Below are 13,843 nucleotides of genomic sequence, written 5' to 3' on the forward strand. Positions count from 1 at the left end.
CAGAGGGTTATTCAAATGTTGAGTCCCTGTCACTGAGGTGGAAGTCTGGGTTCCAGGTTCCTGGCCCAGCTAGCGCCCCCAGCTATTTCTGGTAATTGGGGAGTGAGCTAACAGAAATGCTCTCTCTCTCTCTCTCTCTCTCTCTCTCTCTCTTTCTCTCTCTCTCTCTCTCTCTGTACATATGTGTCTTTACTTGCTTCTCAAATGAATTTAAAAAAATACTGTCTGATAAATAATGTATTGTCATACCCTGGTCTTTTTGATTTTTTTTGTCTTGGGTGACATTCTGCACCTAATTATGACTTTCATTAAGCATGGATAACACACTGATTTTATTTAAGCTTATTTATTTGTTTTTAGTTCTGAAGGCACTTTGTTTTATCTGAGTTACTTCACAAATGTGTTCGTCAGAACTCTGTAATGAAATGTCTTTGTTTTATTTTCAGGATTAAGAAGACTCCTAAGTGATTATAAATTTAAATGCAACTATGCTCAAAACAAGTTCCACCTTGTCCAATAAAATGCCCAGCTTGTTTTCTTTCATGGACACATATTGCTTGGCCTGACCTTTGCCTTTATATGCTGCATGTAGCTTCTTAGATTAAACATCTTTATTTCCAGAGTATTACTATGACCCTTCAAGACAGAATATCTTCTGCTCTAGGTCACTGGAAGCAAAGCTTTAATAAACCCTGGTGAGGACTGAATCATAAGGCGGCATTTCAGGGTCTACAACATTCAAAGCCCAAGGATGCCATAGAAAAAGTGACCAGATATAAGAAGAAAAACATAAAGCAGAACAAACCCCTGGAGAATCAGGAAGTGGTTATGATTTAGTAAAGAAGGGAAACAGTAATCCTGGACAATCAGCTAATTCTACCTGTGTACCTTTTCTTATTTTAGGTTAGTGTTAGATATTTTTTTTTCAACTGTCTGATATCATAGGGAAGGAAGGTGAGTTTGGAATTTAGATGCAAAGATTGCAATTTTCTGTTTCTACAGTAACAAGTTTGAGAGTTTGAATAACATCTAAAAACTAAGCCACTGGAGAAGAGATTTTAAAATCTCAAAAGCCATGTATCGGTAAGACCTACAGGGTATTAAAGCTGCTGGGACTTACGACTGATAGAGTGATAATGACCAAGGAGATGGTAGATGCTGCAAGACATAGGGTAGTAAGTAATATATAGTCATAATTGTTTACAATTGAATATTATTAGAGTAGAGATGAATGACCCAGAAGTAGTGCTGAAGTGTGAGGATTCCTTCAGTGTCATTTATTGCCAAGAGATGAAAGGGGAATATGGAAGTTAACAGGTATCATGTGAGGCAGCTGCAGATAAGAAAGTATTATCAGATAAGGGCCATAGGTCAATTATTCCTTTCTGTGTTATGAAGCCATACTATCATAAATATCTGTATTCATAAACATTACACATTTGTGACTCCCTATTCAGTATCACTTCATGGTAATTCCAAAATCTAACAGATTTTTGCCTATTTTTTTTCATGTTTTAGCTTCTCTCCAACACATTCTTAAAAACATAAAAGATATATTTATTTGAAAAGCAGAGAGAGGAAAAATCAAGAGAGAGCTGCTCCTTTGAACAGTTCACTCCCCAAATGGTCCCAAGCCAGTTCTGATGCGAGAAGTCAGGAACTCCATGCTGGTCTCTACACAGTGACAGAGTCCAAGGTAATTGGGCCATCATACACTGCCTTGCAGTCACATCAGCAAGAACGTAGATGCAAAGCAGAGAAGCCACCACTTGAGCCAGTGCTCACAAGCAAGCTCTGGCTTCACACACTGTATCAAAGTCAGGACTCCAATTTTAAAAGTCAAAAGAGATGGAGGGAAAGAAAGAGAATCTCCCATCTGCTGGTTCCTTTTCTAGATCTAATCAAGGAATGGGCACTTGATGCAGTCTTGTCGATGGAAAGGAGCCAGGTTCTTGAATCCCAAAGTATGAATTAGCAGGAAGCTGTACTGGAAGAATAGCTGGGACTTGAACCAGACACTCTGATAGAAAGTGTAGGAATCCCAATGTGTGAGTAGTGAAAAGGACAAAGGGCAGGGGGGGGGTGGGGATTGAAGCCTAGACCTTCTTAGATTGTGCTGTTATTTGGGGCATTATGGCTGCAGCTTCGAAGATGCTACGTTGTATTGCTCCTGTTAGAGGCTTTTTCTCCTTAGGAACTTCTCTACACTTGAAGCTTGAAGCATTTTTTTTCTCTAAAAATGTCTATCTAGCCCTTTGTGTAAAAAAAAAAAGTAGTGAGGGAAAGTAAGACCCAGCATTTACTGTTTGTCTGATTGGCTGGTGTTTGAAACATTACCTCCCACTTAGTAAATGAGTCTGCTTCCTTCACTCAATTCTAGCCTAGCTACCAAGACTTAAATCATTTTAATTCTATTTTTATTGGGAAGTCAGATATATAGAGAAGAGGAGATTCAGACAGAAAAATCTTCCATCTGTTGATTCACTCTCCCAAGTGGCCACAATGGCTGGAGTTGCGCAAATCCAAAAGCCAGGAGCAACAAACTTCTTCCAAGAATCCCAAGTGGGTACAGAGTCCCAGGATTTTGGGCCATCCTCCACCACTTTCCCAGGCCACAAGCAGGAAGCTGGTTGGGAATTGGGGTTGCCAGGATTAGAACTGGTGTTCATATGGGATCCCAGTATGTGTAAGGCAAGGACTTCAGCCACTAGGCTACCATGCCAGTCCCCAGACTTAAATCTTAATTCAGTCCTAGCAATCCCAGGCCCAGCACCATAGTTGACAGGTTAAGCCTCCACCTGTGGTATAACCTGGAGTCCTGGCTGCTCCAATGTAGCCTGAAAAAAGCAGCAGAGGGTGGCCCAAGACCTAGAAAAAGCTCCTGGTCCCAGTTTCAGACCAGCCCAACTCTGGATGCTGAGATCTAGAGAGTCAGTCAACTTCTGGATGAAAGATCTTTGTCTCTCCCTGTCTCTCCTCCTCTCTAATTCTGCCTTTCAAACTTTATTGGAAAGTCAGATACACAGAGAGATGGAGAGACAGAGAAAGGTCTTCTGTTTGCTAGCTCACTCCCCAAGTGGCCGCAACGGCTGGAACTGAGCTGATCTGAAGCCAGGAGACTTCTCTGGGTCTCCCACGTGAGTCAGGGTTCCAAGGCTTTGGGCTGTTCTTGACTGCTTTCCCAGACCACAATCAGGGAGCTGGATGGGAAGAGGGGCTGCCAGGACACAAATCAGTTCACATATGGGATTCCAGAACCTTCAAGCAAGGACTTTAGACACTAGGCTGCTGTGCTGGGCCCAAATAAATACATCTCTTTTTTAATTTTATTTTTTTAATAATGATTACAGGTTGATCATGGTGTGAAAGAGCTAGGTTTAGGGGAAATTGGGTGAAATCACTGATTCCAAATTTGTTATTTCTTCTTGTTCCTGGGGGAACAGGAGAGGCAAATGGGGGAACCACGCATGCCTTTCCACACATCCAGTACCCAGGGATGAGGAACTGCCACCTCACATCACCCCCGAGTCTCCATGTGTACATATTCCGAGGGTTCTGGCCAAGTGGTTTGGATAGTTCTGAAACGCTGCCCTTTCACCGATCCAAGGATGATGCCACTCTCCCAATGTCCATTAAAATCAACAACAACAAAATAAACTACCAATTCTTCCTCCAAAACCGTTTCCCCACCGTCTAAGGAAAAAAGATCAACACCAGTGAGCCTGGCTTCTGTCGCCCGTGTGGTGCGTCATCCGGGTTTTGCACCATCATCGCTCCATAATAGACTAATTGCTCAGGGCAGTGGAAAATACTGACTTTATCACATCTTTCTGCAATCTTAACAGTGATGACAGCAACAGAAGGGAAACTGCTGACTGGGAGATTTTATGTTCCTTTTCAGAAAGGTTGCAGAGGGCCCAGTTTTGTGGTACAGCCAGTCCAGTTACCACTCAGGACACTCAGCAGTCCATATGGGAGTGCCACTTTGACTCCTTCCATACTCTTGCTTCCCACCCAGTTTTCTTCTACTGTTTCTGGAAAGACAGCACCCACATACCTGGGTCCCTGCCACACACCAGGGTGACCCCGCTGGAGTTCCTGGCTCCTGGCTTCAACCGGACCCAGCCCTGGCTTTAACAGCCATTTGGGAATAAATCAGTGGATGGAAGGCTCCTCTCCCTGTCATTTACTTACTGTGTTGCTCCACTTCTCAATTAATTAAATTCCTTTAAAAACAAACATTCCTTTTTCACTCCTGGGCAGGCATTTGCTCAGTGTAGCCACAGTGTTTGGAAACCTGAATCCCATGAGGTGTCTGGGTTTACCTCCTGGGCGGAAGGAGCTGGTAGCTCAAGTATTTGGGCTGCTCCCTGCTCCAGCACTGGTTGCTGCAAACCTAGATGGGAGTGAACCAGCAGATCATTTAGCTAGCTGCCTCTCTGCTTTTCAAATAAATAGTATCTTACACATTTGCTTTGGGCCCAGCGCCGTAGCCTAATAGCTCAAGTCCTCACCTCGCAAGCACCAGGATCCCATATGGATGACAATTTTAAGCCTGGCAGTCCCACTTTCCATCCAGCTCTCTGCTTGTGGCTTGGGAAAGTGGTGGAGGATGGCCTAAAGCCTTGGGACACTGCACCTGCATAGGAGACCTGGAAGAGGCTCCTGGCTCCTGGCTCTGGATCGGCGCAGCTCCGGCTGTTGGGGCCATCTGGGGGAGTGAATCAAATGTAAAACTCTAATTCCTATATATCTGATCTGCCTTCTCCCATTCCCTAGAAAAAAGACAAAAGGTAAGTCTTTGAGGAACACAGATACTAATGCAAGCAACTGAGTTCGTGAGTTCGTGACTATGCCATTAAATCTTTTAATGAGGAAAGTAAGTTTTTTCTTTCTTCAGTTTCTGCTCCCCAAAAGAAGTCCAGAACACTGTTACAAATAATCCCCCATAAAACTTATTTCAGAAAAAGGAAACACAGGAAAATGAAGGAGACAAAGGATTTACTGAAGAAGATCTATTATTGTAACACATTTTCTGTCAAGCAAATCAAGCGGCCTTAGAACTATTGTTAAGGAAACAATAAATACTCAAAGAAGAGGTTTTGCTTACAAGAAGAAACTGACCAGAGGAAAGCACCATGGCAGTAAACAACACTGCTTCACAGCTTCTCAACCATGCAGGAAGAGTTCATGAAAGGTTGTTTAAAAGTTCAACACTGCAAACTGGACAAGGCTGGGTAATGGCGGCCCCAGAGCTTGCTCTACTGCCCTTCAGCCTTCCCAGACAACAACACACAAAGGACCAAGACACTGCCTGCCCTCATGGCCCTCACGCCGAGGGCAAAGCCACTACCTGCGTTTCCCCATCCCGAAGGTAGGACCAAGCTGCCACCTGCGCTCCTGGAACCCGTGCCTAGGGCCAAGCCACCTCATGCCTTTCATGGACCGTGCCAATGACCAAGCTGCCACCAGCCCTCCCAGACAACACACAAAGGGCCAAGACATGGCCTGCCCTCCAGGAACACTCGCCAAGTACCAAGCCACCACCTGCCTCCTGGACCCTGCACCTAGGGACAATCCACCGCCTGCCCTCCTGGACCCTGCACCTAGGGACAAGTCACCGCCTGCCCTCCTGGACCCTGCACCTAGGGACAAGCCTCCGCTTGCCCTGCTAGAACCCGCGCAGATGGCCAAGCCGCAATCTCGCCTCCTGGAACCTGCACTGTGCGCTAAGCCAGGTCTGCCCTCCTAAACCCCTGCTGAAGGCCAAACCGCTGCCTCCCCAGCTGGACACGCACCCAAGGACAAGCCGCCGCCTGCACTCCCGGACACACACTAGGGCCAAACCGCCGCCCTGGCCCGACCCCTGTACCTTGGGCGGTCTTACCTTGCAAATGACCTTTTGGGTTGTGGACTCCTCCAGCGGCGCCCAAAGACCAGGCACTCTGGGGGCGGCACCAACTCCTCCTCCTGCACACCGGGCCCACGTCCACCATGGCGCCCACCGCGAGGCCCTCCCCCGGCGGGGTGCAGGTGGACAGCGGGTGGGACGAGGGCTAGCTGGAGTCCATGAGCCCCGTCACGTCCACTCACGGGGCCCGCAGCGCATCTTCCAGCAGAACTGCTCTCCCTCCGATTTTTCTTCGCTGACTGAGGGTGCGGGGCCGCAGCACCTCACAGGAAGTGACTGTGCGGCCAACCCCTCCGCGGCAGCGCCACGCAGGATTCCTCCGCCGTCGGGGACCCGTGTCTTCCTTTTCCCCGACCCCCGGCGCCCAGAGCCGGCTGTGCTTGCAAGGCCCCCCGGCTGTGCTTGCTCTCCTTGCCCAGGGTAAGTTCTGCCGGATGGGGCCTGGGGTTCCTTGCAGCGCTGGGGCCGGGGGCGCGAGGGGAGAGATGCAAGTGCTTCCCCAGCAAGGAGGACCGTGGAGGGCCCCGGGGGAAGAGGTTGTGCTTCTGGAGAGGAGGGCTGGCCCTCAACGCCACCAGCACCAGCTCCCCTGAGTGTTTTAATGGATGTGCGAGGGGGCTCCACCTGCCTCTCTCAGGTTCCCTGGACCTCCATGGGGTTTCTGCCTCTTCCATGGAACCGCAGTAGCTCCTCTAGCCACTTCCAGGACCACCCCCGTTGGGAACTACAAGTACCTTAAAGTCAGCACTTGGAGCTATTTACTTTTAATGATTTCTATGAATGACTTCACTGACACAGTTGCCTGAGCAAAAATGAATCATCCTAATTCTTCCTGCCCCTTTCCCACTCTTGTGGAATCAGGAAGTTACCTCACCAACAAGTCTCTTGTTACTCTTGTTGCCATTTTTCAGATTTAATTTCTGCCTCATCTGCACGAAGGTAGCTCTCACTTCTCGTTGCCTCTCAGGTCTGCTCTGTACCTAGTTCCTTAGCCTGAAACCCAGATTTCAACCACATTTTTTATCTCCAAACTCAACACACCGATTTATTTCCTGCTACCTCTCTCCTATAGACGTCGTGATAGCTCTTGTCATTACAAAACAGATTTAGTTATTTTTATTGCAAAGGCAGATGGGAATATAGGATGGGGGATAGGGGTGGGAAGATATAAGTTACCTATTCACTGGTTCACTCCCCAAATAGCTACAATGGCCGATTCAAAGCCAGGTATATTCAGAGCAGGTATATTCAATGGAAATAGCTTGAGATCAGAGGGCTGTTGAAGGTCTACCCACTCTACTGCCTGTTCGGCTTCCTGCTAAAGTGCTGGGGGAGGCATGGGGTCGTGAACCAAGTGCTTGAGTTCCTGCCGTCCGTGTGGTAGACCCGGCTGCAGCTCTGTCTCAGTTCTTTGGGGATTTATCCAGCAGATGGAAGATTTCTGTATCCCCTCTCTTTCTGTCGCTGTTCTTTCAAATAAGCAAAACACATAAAAACTTGGAAAAATAAAAGAATTTTTTTTTTACTTTGTTGACACTAACAAAATCAGCAAACAGGTTCATCTGGTTTTTTTGTTTTTTTGTTTTTTTTGACAATTAAAGTACATCTCGTGGGTTAATAATGCAGCTTCTAAAACAAGAAATGGAGTGATTTTCAAAAAATACAGTTTTTAACTTTGCAAGTGCAGAAAATGCAGATTGGGATACCATTTTCTTTCAAGGTTTTTAAAATTAATTTTTATTGGAAAGGCAGATCAGATTTACAATTGTTTTGTTCGTTTGAAGGTTAAGTGGTATTCCAGAGCCCAGCACAATGGCTCAGTGGCCAAATCCTCACCTTGTTAGCTTCCACTGGTGAACATGAGGGCTGAGACCCCTGGCTCCAGCTTCCCTAGGGTCACCCTGAGGGGCGCGGGTGTGGGAAGCACACGAGGGGGCGCTGCGGTTGCGGTGCACCCGGTGCCTCAGCGGCAGAAGGCCCGAGGACGCCCCCGGTGTCTCCAGGAAAGTTGAGGAACCGGCTGGGAGACGTTCTGAGTGCCCGGGAGCCGCTCTCCACGCCCTCTGAGGCTTGAGCTGTCCGCTCCATCGGGCTTTCCACACAGACAGCTCGGGTCGCGGGCCTACTGCAACCCAGGTGCGGCTCCCGCTGACCCAGAGTGGACCCGCAGGCAGCCGGAATCTGGGGTGTGGTGGCATCGAGCCTCGCGCAGCTCCAGGGTCCGGTCATCGAGGCCAGCAGTGGCAGCAGCGGGCCTTGGACTGCTCCCTGTCATGCCCAGGCCCCAGGCGCGGGCTTTATGTAAATGGAGGGGGGTTTGAACCGGGGTGTCTTAGGTGGGTCGGTCCAGCTCCCCACGCCAAGGACCTCGCGTCCAGTAAGAAGGGGTCCGGCTTGACACCTGCCTGTGTACAGGCGAGCGCGTCTCCGGCCCGGCACGGACTCCGCACCGCTCTGCAGGCCGCGGGCGAGCCACAGTCTCGGCCTGCCACCAGGACTTCCAGTAAGGTGGAGAGGCCGGGTGAGGTGAAAGCAGACCCTGCCGCCCTCACGGCGTCGCTGCATCTCCTGCCGTCGTCCTTGCCCAGCCTCGAAATCAAGTACGCCAAGGTAAGCGGAGGCCAGCAGGCTCGCTGTCCACCAACTCCTTAGGAGGTGGTGGGGCGCGGGCAAAGCGGCGTGGCAGGGCGGGTGGCCGGACCGGGTCTCTGGGGACCAATCTGTCATCCTCGCGCGGCTGTGGGTCGCGCCGTGTGTGTCCGCGACCCTGGGCTTTGGGCATCCTGGGGACGCCTTGAGGACCTGCATGGCCACCGTCTGTGATGCTGTTTGGGGTGCCAGTGGACCGCGGGACTGATTCGGAAGGCGTTCAGCGCCTGAAGTTGGGCTTCCCGGGCTTGGTTTCCCGGAAGCGTGGCCCTGCAGCCTGGCGGTCTTGGTCTTGGTTCTCTCCAACCGGGAGCCGCCTGGCCGCTGCTCCCGAATGGGTCCTCTGGAGCCGGGGCATAGCCGAGGGGATTCTCGGCATGATATGGGCAGGACGCTGGCACTTGGTGGGTTGGGACAAATTTCGCCAAGAACCAGGTATCCAATGCCCCGGTCTTTACCTTGAATTATGAAGTCTGTGACAGTTTCGCTGTAAAACTCAAAACCGCGTTTACATTTGTGCAAATTAGTGGGTCGGCTTTTGGATGCAAAGGTTTGTTTTCTAACAAACCAACAAGCTCTGCGTCTTGGCTTTGCCAAACAGCACAGTTTTTTCCCCCCTCCTCCCGCCATGGGGTGGGGGAAGAAAAGACTATGCACCACCTGCCAACTAATATGAATTTAATTTGATTTCTACAAATTCGACCCGGAATTTATCGAATACGTGCATGGACTGGGGAGCTGTAGATGTTAAAGAATTTTTGAAAGAGAGGACGATGGATGAGATTTAAAGGCACATTTCCTGACATTTTTTTTTTATTTGTCCGGTTGGATTTTTCTCTGCTAGATTTCCACCACACATTTCTCCCGATCAATTTAAACACATGTGGGCACACAATGATGATTCATTTGCATTTCGCTATATTGATTACAACATGAATTAGATTTGGGGGAGAAGTAGATTGATTCTGGCTTAATAGTTGAAATTTTTTTTAAAAAAAGTCAGAGTTCTGAAATTTTGCTTGTGTTGAATTTTGGGTTCCAAATGAGGGCGGTCGGTGTTTTGAATGTCGATCTGTGTGGATTGAATGCACCTGTTAGCTTTTTCAGGTGGCCTTACAAGTTTTTGAAAGCCATTTTAATGAGAGTTCATTAATGGTTTATAGCCTTTTAGGCATTGTTTGCATTACAATACTGCCAATGTGTGGCACATCTGGGGGTTTAGGAACAAGCAGGGCAGTGTCAACCTTTGGTTTTATGAGGGTCTCTAAACTCCCCAGGCTCTCTTTTAAGATCCAGGATTACGCTGGAGAAAGGTCCTAACCCTCCCCATTGGGCAGGGTTGATTTTAGTCCTACTTTTTTGATGGCGTTTTTATAATAACCCCTGAAAGAAGTTTTAGGTATGCTGTAGGTATCTTTTTCAGAATTTAATTTGGAAGCTTTTTCAGTTCTTTTCCTCTAACTACCCAAAAGACTTGTTTCTCTCTTGTTCTCCCCCCAATATGAAAGACAACTGATTTATAGCTAATTGGAGCCTTACGTGTGGATTCTTTTACCTCAGGCAAGACTTTTATCCAATATCCACTTTCCCACTTATTACAAAGAAAAACAATCAGAAATGAAACAATGGACTGTGACTTGATTCTTTAGTTTGTGGGAAGGAGGCACCCTATTTTTTGTCTTGACAAACCACCCTCATAAATACTGAGTTAACACTAGTTCAAAGGCGAGCTCTTGCCACAGACCTTGGAAAATCAGATGTCACTGAACATTCACAACAGCTCTCAAGTTGAGGAACTCTTCAGTCAGGCTCCTAAATTTTCTAAGACAAGTGTCATGGACAGTAATAATAATAATAATAATAATAATAATAATAATAATAATAATAATAAATACATGCATACAAACATACATAAATAGCAGCCAAAAAGTGGTAGCCAAAAGTAATGACTAATGATTTTGTAGTTAAAAGCAAAATTAGATTAATGGAGAAATTTTAAAAATTCACGTAGGGTCATACATGATGGAAGCTATATTAGCAATTTCAAGCAAAAGAATCAGCAAGGTAGATGGACAGTTAATCCTTTAAACAATGATACCATGATCAATAGGTAATTTAAGAGGTAATGGATTTTATGAAAAATATTATGTTTCAGGGCTCGTTGAGTCCCATGAAACAAACTATTTGCATCAGAAAATGGTAATGTAGACAAACCAAGATGTGTCAATAATTGGTCATTTTTGTATTGCTAAACATGCAAGTTTCTGGTGGGATATGGAAATGTGAGATTTTCTTGCTTTTTTATCATGATTTTGGGATCAACAAAATCATGGCTTACACATAAATTAGTAGATTGTGATCATTTCAAGAAACATGCATTAAGAATACTATGTGATTTTTTTTTGCCTTCTTCTTTCTTCCAAAGGTATTTTATGATTTTTTTTTAACAAAGAGAATGAGATCATCCACATTAACAGTTACTGCCTTTGCTTACCAATAATTTAGTAGAAATGCTACAGAATGAAAAGTTCAATTCACATGGATGCTAAAAGGATTAAATTTATGATTTTGCACTAATATTTAGGCAGTTAGAGTCCATCATAAAAATAAGCTTTCTGTTCTCATATTCCACTATCCATTTTAGATTACTGATTAGTGGCAGTCTCATTTTTTGGAATATGTCCGTTTCAGTTTCTCTGATAACTGCAAGCTCGATCCCCAATCCCCATGTGTTCAGAATGATCCCCTAGGAAGCAATGAGATGTATAAAGTCTGTATTGGTGAAGGAGTAATGAGTGACATGAAGGATTATAGGACCAATCTGGAGTCGTGAGAATTACAATTCCTTGCTTGTACCCAAAGAAGATAGTTTATCATCTAACTTAGAATTTTGATTACGTATAGCTGTGCTTTTATGGACTGCAGGGCTAGTTCGTTCGTTCTTTCTTTCTTTCTTTCTTTCTTTCCTTCTTTCTTTCTACATTTTATCTGTCTGGGTTCTACAATTTTGGCTTAGCTAAACATATTATAGGAGTTACATATATGGTAAAAATCAAAGCTTGGCACAGACTGAAAAGAGATAACCGTCTTTTTCCGATTCTCAAGTTTTCGGAAACTTGGTCTTTTTCATTGCACTTCTGTTTCTTGGATTGCACTATCTTCTCTCGTAGTTCTTCTCTTGAACCCCGACTGCCATCCTACTTCTCACATAAGTCTCACTTTACAAATTCCTGAAAAGTTGACTCAGATAGATCTCTAATTCCATGTCATGCTTCCGTATACTTTTGTAGAAAGAAGAAGTCTCAACTCATTAAGTCAGATGTAGAAGACACATTGGTCCTTAAAGTGTCAAAATTTCCCTGTCTTCAGATGGTTGGGAAATCCTTTTTCTCTAGGATCATATCTGAGTGTGGGTGGTCATTTTCTCTATAGTTCATTAGAGTAGTACGTATCACATGACATTACAATGATCCAAGTGCATGTTTGTGGCTTTAGGTCACAGGTGATTTTTTTTTTAAGTAAAAAATTATCTGTTTGAAAGGCAGAGGAACAGAGTTACGGAGACACAGAGATGATTCACTCTCCTAATGGCTATAACAGCTAGCTGAGCCAGCATGAACGCAAGAGCCTAGAATTCTCTCTTGATCTCCCATGTGGTAGCAGGGGCCCTGGTGCTTGAGCCACCTTCTGAGGTTTTCCCTGGAATATTAGCACAGAGCAGGAATAAAAATTGCAACAGTGGGACTCTAGCCAGTGCTCAGGTATGGGATGGCACAGTCACCAGCAGCAGGTCAACCTATGGTATGATTCCTGTGTTCCCAGGAACATGTGTTTTTAATGAAGAATTTAGTACTTAAAAATATTGTGTCATACCATGTGTACCATTACAGTAGGCAATCTGTTTCACAGGGCAGGATGTATGTAATCAATTCATATTCCAGAAGTGAATATTCTTGGTTGAAAATAATATCACTACTGCTTTGTAACAGGCTTATTCTTAAAGTACATTTATAGCCATGATTTCTGTATGAACAAAGAAAAAGGGACTAGAACTAAGTGATCGGATTTATTATAATCTTGTTGATTTGCTTTCTTAGCCATACCCAACTTCTTTTTCTCTCCGTCCCTTGATGTGTACTTAAGAGCTAAGTATAATGTTGATTGAGCCTTGGAGCACATTTTTTCCTGGTCTCCTTGTCTGAAGTGGGCTGGAGCTGTTGCATGGCTTGAGGTGAGGTGTGTGGACCTGGGAGCTGCTCTTCTTGGTCGTGAAGTCTGGCTCTGCCATGCATTTGCTAAGGTGCTTGGGAAAACTATATCTCTCTGCCTCACTTTCCTCATTTGTTACAGGGCAGCGCAGATGTCAGAGTTGATGTTAGTTTCTGTGAGGTGCTGAGAGTGTAACCTGCACAAAAGTTTTATGTTAAAATCTGACAGGTGGAGAGACAGAGAACAAGAACTCCTACCCACTGAATCACTTTCAAACCGCTCACAAGAGCCGGGATTGGACCCCTCGGTTAAGCCAAGAACCAGGAATTCAGTTCAGAAGCTTTCCCTCCTGAGGGGGCAGGAATCCCACCAGGTGCTTCATCATTGGTGCTTCCCTGGGTCGGTACTAGTAGGAATATGGGGTTGGTAGTTAGAGAAATCAGACCCAGCACACATGTTAATGGCTCTCGCCACCACTTGGCCTAATATCCACTCCAAAATGATGCATTTTATGCTTTTATTTTCAGTGCTATAGATAGCACTGAACAGTACCTGAACTCCAGCATCCCTTTTAATTTAGTTTACAGTACTTAGATCTGCTTTCTGTTGAGTACTAGCCTTTTAGTGCCAAACAAACAAACAAACAAACAAACAAACAAAACCATTTAGAGACCCAAGGTGAACTAGTGCTGTTAGTGGCAAATTCCGGTCTCATTTAGGATGCACAACTCCCAGTTTATACTGAGTCCCATTTGGTTATGCTGCCTCTCGTTATGAACTATTTTGTGGTTCTAAAACAGCATGACTGATACACATTTAAGACACTGCTTGGATGCCTGCATCTTAGATGTGAGTGCAACCATTTGAGTCTCGGCTTTTCTGTATCTGATGCAGCTTTCTGGTAATACACACCTTGGGATGTGGCAGTTGTTAGCGTAAGTACATGGGTTCCTACTACCCAATTGACAAGAATGAGTAGAGTTTGGGGATCTTGGTTTTGGCCTAGCCCAGCTTCAGCTGTGGGTGGGTTTTTGGGAAGTGGTGCAGCAGATGGTCGCTCTGTTCTGTTCTCTG

This window comes from Ochotona curzoniae, unplaced genomic scaffold, assembly GCF_017591425.1.
Source record: "Ochotona curzoniae isolate NIBS_2020 unplaced genomic scaffold, NIBS_Ocur_1.0 contig_2235, whole genome shotgun sequence".
Lineage (NCBI taxonomy): Eukaryota > Metazoa > Chordata > Mammalia > Lagomorpha > Ochotonidae > Ochotona > Ochotona curzoniae.